Raw genomic sequence first — 5,433 nt, forward strand, 5'->3', positions numbered from 1 at the left:
CCTTCCCTCTTGCCGCCGCCTCCTCCCTCCTCTTTCGTGATTCTCCTGTAGCCACCACCCCATCCTTCATCGCGTTGGTGGGGGCTGTCGGAGACAGCAGTCAACGAGCCTCCGAACAGGAAACTGGCAGGGAGCATGCCAACATAGGGGAAGGGGGGAGGGAGAGATGGCGGCACTTGGCTTGGACAAGCTACGACCCCCCTTCGATGACTTCCGTCGGAGACGTCCTGTTCTTCATCCCCTCACTCCGATGCCAAAACCAGCAGCGACAAGAAGGTCAAGCTAGGTGCTCATGGGTGCATTAACAGATGGCTACCCCAGGGTGCTTATGGGTGGCGTAAAGAGATGGCTACCATAGGTGCTCCTCTCTCTCTCACACACACACGTTTTAGTTTCCTATTATGTGATTCTTGTCTTTCTTTCTTTATTTTTCATTTTTATCTTGATCCCATCCAGGTAGAATGCTGCTCTGTTTTTCTGTCGCTAAGAAAATTTATAGCTGGTCACTATCTTATACGTACGTGTTGTACCCTATATTGCAGCTTGCAACATTCGATGAGGAACCAAGGCAGTTCTTCAGTATGGCAGATAACTCTCCACACATGATTCTTTCACAAGTCACTGATAGCAATTTGAGACACATGCCTCAGTTTGGAATAGGTCTGCATCAGGAAGGTCTAAATGATGGAGATAGATCCTTGGTCGAGGAACTCTTTTAGAAAAACAAGGTTCAGCTATGCTCTTCTTTGATAACATGTTCTTTGCTGTACTCCAATATGGTTATTACAGTCTATTTTATCTGAATTTGGCCACATAGTTGAGTAAAATGTAAACATAGTTTATTGTTTTGGCAGGGAGGAGATGGTTCCAATCTCAGCTTGCCTACCGGAGAAAGCTGCAATCCAATAATTTTAAGCTGATTGAAGGTATGCAAGGTGCAAAAAGGGAGTAGGTCCGCGGATTTGTATGTTTTATGCTATTACTGTTTGAGATCTAATGAGAAATTACATCCTAGAGTTTATGGGGACTTTGATGATGTGCTTTCTTTTGTTTCAGACCTATGTATTACTTGGATGGGTAGGATTTTTCGGTGCTATACAATCTAATTAGGGATTCAGTTCACCAAATATGGAGGCACTTCTACACAGGGAACCCAAGAACCTCTTCTAATTTTTTTAGGAAAGTGGATTAGTGATTTTAGGGCATCACATGATTTATTCAGTCTACTTCTCTATTTTTCTTACAAGCATAAGATATGTATTTTTTTAGTTTGATCTATTTTTTAAATTTATTCTCATCCAGTAATCCAATTTGATCTGTGCATCTTACAATCGCAAACTATACTCTGTTTTGATGGAATTTTTTTGATCGTGTTGTTCCGGTCGTGCAGTGTATATGCATCAAGAAGGCGACACCTGAGCAATATTTTTTTAAATAAACATGTGAAATAAAAAAATGATGCTCAAGTTAACCTCTTTCTAGGATTTAATCATATTATTTCTTGTTGCTAAGCTTTATTATCGTTCTTTTATTAGACTGATGTAAAGTTTCCACAGTTTGCATCTCTTGTATGGATCGAGCTGCGACTTGCTTACTAAGAGTTGTTATGTAATTATAAGATCTGATCCAATAACACCGATAAACTTCCTAGAAAATGCGTGTGTTCACTTAACTTCCTAGAAGATCCTCTACCCGTTGATCGATTATGACGTTAGGGTGGTGCCCGACACCTGCTGCGGCGCGCTCATCAGCAAAGGAGGGACGCTCATCAAGTATACACTGTTTTTTCCTCCCCTTCTTTCCTTTTCTCATGGCCAATCTTACCTTGATGTTCTTGCAATCGCTGCATAAACTAGGTCTAGGGCCATTGCTGAGATGTGAATCATGGGCTTCATTCATACAAAGTCATAATTAAACTTCATTCACTCACAGTCACAGGGATAATCATAATTAATATGTAAACATCTGTAGGTACCTTGACAATCATCAAATTTATAGTTGGACTAACCACTACTCCTGAAACTAACATGTAGACATCTGTAGGTGTTTCATTCTGGATTAAAGTTTCTCTTGGTGGGTAGTACTCTGCTTCCGTTGTGGTAACCTATGTAGACGATAACGTATTACCTTCCAGCCTTTGATGATATTCAGTTTGCACTATTTTACAGTTGCTCTACAATAAGTAACTATTTTTATTCATGCCAATTGGAGCCTGCAAGTAAGGAAACACCATTGAAAAGATAGATTTTCCTAGGACAACGGCGAATAAATGGCAAGCTATGATTAAACGAATTGCCTTGGACATACTATCCAATGTTTCCTTTTGTTTCAGTCTTTGAGACCTTCTGTCTTATACCTCAAGCAGATATGAGCTAGCATTTCATCCCTTATGTGTTCAGTTAATTGATTCCTTACAGCGAACCGAGAGGCAGCATGGATGGTATCTCTTTGTAGAGTTCAAGATAGGAAGATTAGGAGGAATAAAATATTTTACTCTTGAAATAAAGATATTACTTCTATGCATACTGATTTCATATATTTGCACATTAGAGATTCCCCAAAAGAAGTAGAGACAATACGCTGATATGCATTATCTTAGCTATAATTCCACGTAGTTGAAGTGAGTGTTCACTTTTGCCTAATCTATTTGTTATATGAAGATAAGTTTCTACACATTCTTATGAACTACTGTAATTTTTAAGTACAGAAAGAAAGAGAGCCATATATACTCACGTGAATAGAAATTATGGATCTGTTTAAACTCTCCTCTCTCCATCTGATCACTGCACTTGTCTGATCATTGCTCACCATCTTTTCGATGTGTCGGGCTTCGTGTGGGTTATTGAGCATTTACAACCCTATGTTTCCGTGCGAGTAGAAGTCTGTGCATACTCTGCCTTGTCGATCCCGTCAATTTGGGGGTTCACATTCCACAAAAATAGTTTAAATATAGCACCATTTTGTACCATGTATATTCTTGGGTGCTTAGATTTAGTAGTAGAACTGGAGATTCCTACATAACACAAATGATGTGTGGATTTTCCTCTTGAAATCACTTCTGTGTAATAATGTCTATGGAATGTATATTACCAGTAATAATTTTTACTGATCCTGTAACTGCTACTACATTACATTGCTCAGTAAGACTGTCACCTCTCTGTTAATATAGACCTATTAGCTAGCTCTGCCTCTTCAGCTTTATGATTGAATGCTCTTCTGCTGCAGTTCTATTGCATGTATTCTTTTTTTAAATGACGCTCATTTGGACTGCATACGCACATTAACAATTGCCCCAGGAAGATTAATACGCACAAACACATATGTGGCTCTATGTAACCATAGAGCCTATTCACCTGGTATATTTATTGTGTTCTTCTGATTTCATAAGATTGAAAGAACTCAACATTGAGTTAATTAATCATGTTATTGGGTACTGAAAATGTTTCTTGTATTAGTTTTTCAATATGCTTGCTTGTTGCATTTTAGAAATGAAGTGTTTGTCTCGAGAAGTAATTTTCTGCTCTGCGTACACTTTAGATGACTCTCCTAGAAGCACGGCGGGGGTAGCCAGAAGAGGAGCGGACAGGGACACGGCCGTGCAGAAGAGCGGTGGTTGGTTTGGTTCATCTTCGACGCCATGGAGGTCATGGTCAAGGTAAGCGTGTATGCGCTGGAGCCACAACTAGCGACTTTGTGTGTGTAGAAGAGTGTCATTAGATTCTGCTCACCATCATCGTGAAGGATGAAACATTGTCATCAACGAAGCAGTAGGTGGATGCCAAATTATTTTCTGCTCTTTGTTTTCTTGCATACCAAGAGGGAGATGCAGTGATACACATGTCAAACTATTTTATGTGCATTGGTCAAAATTACAACATCCAGATAGTGTTGTCAAGCACAACTTAGGATTGTTGTCAAACAGATTCTCCAAATATCATGCGAGTAAGCTTATTTCAGTCCCATGTAACTTTAGTGTACGCTTATTTTGGCTATGTACAAAGCACAAGTTCTGACTTCTGTGTGTTCTGTATAATACAAGGCTAAGACTAACAATGCATTTGTTATATTTTTTAACCAGTATCACTCTCTAGACTGCCTCTCTTTCACTAAAATACACATGTACACGTTAACAAATACATTAGCTAGATTAGTGCGCCCAATCCTGTCCCAAGAGACGCGCCTGGGCGCGTCCCTGCCACTAGTCCGAGACAATGCCGCAATCAGGGACACCCATCACAACTCACCAAGCAAACGAACAAAAATATATACCGCCTCTGCAAGAACTAACTATGGCATTTCAAACTAATTAATGAAACACAAAAGCAATTTCATCTTTCTAGTGACCACCTGATTAAAATAATATTCCAACTATGCCCCGCGCAAAAGGGATATATCGCTCTCAACGTTGCTAGATGGACCAGCCAAGCATGCCACACGTTTCCCATGATCGCAGCTTTTTTATACCTATTTATTTTAACAAGGCTGGCTTTATTACACGGATTTATTTTAGTTTAAAACATGCTCGTTAATTTGAAAAAAAATCATATTGAAAAATAATCATGAAAACAAGAAAATGTTCACAAATTCATAAAATGTCCATGAATTCGAAGTTGTTTCCTAAATGGATATATTTTGCTAATTCCGAAAAATGTTTGCAAAAACGAAATAAGTTCATGAATTGAAAAAATATCCAGGAATATGAAAAAACTTCCGAAACAAAATATGTTTGTTGATTCTGAAAATTGTTCTCAAACAAAAACTTCATGAATTCAGAAAATATTCACCCTGAATTCAAGTTTTTTTCATGGACTAAAAAATGTGCAGAATTTGATAAAATACTACAAAAATTGGAAACAATGTTCAAAAAATGAAAATCATTCATGCATTCAAATTAATAGTTGAGATTGTGATGAAATTCTGAAATGCAGAACAACTAAACAAGTAATTTTGAATTCTCAAATATTTCTGGATATGTGAAATATTTAAAATTTCTTTTTTCAGAGACTGAAATTTTCGAACATTTTTTAATTACTCAAAGACTGAACATTTTTTCAGAGACTGAACATTTTTTTCAGAGACTGAAATATTTAATATTTAAAATACTCAAAGAAAAATTGAAATTTTCGAACATTTTTTAATTACTGAAAAATGGTAAAAGGCCCACCAAAGAGAAAAAAGACAAAGAACAAAATAACAGACTGAAAGCCGACACGGGAAAAAAGTAGAGAGAAAAAATAACGGAAGGTTGCAGAACCTTCCTCAAACAGGATGAAAGCTATGTTAAACTGTGCTTCAATCCCACCATGGAACCGCTAATAGGTCAGGTGTGCTCGTAGTGGACGATCAGTACGAGGAGTCCAATTTCTTTTTGGGACCGACTATTTCTCGCTTTACGTTTTTTTAGATATAAAGCTAAGATTTGTTGATGATAAT

This window comes from Hordeum vulgare, chromosome 2H (genome assembly GCF_904849725.1).
Source record: "Hordeum vulgare subsp. vulgare chromosome 2H, MorexV3_pseudomolecules_assembly, whole genome shotgun sequence".
NCBI classification, from domain to species: Eukaryota; Viridiplantae; Streptophyta; class Magnoliopsida; order Poales; family Poaceae; genus Hordeum; species Hordeum vulgare.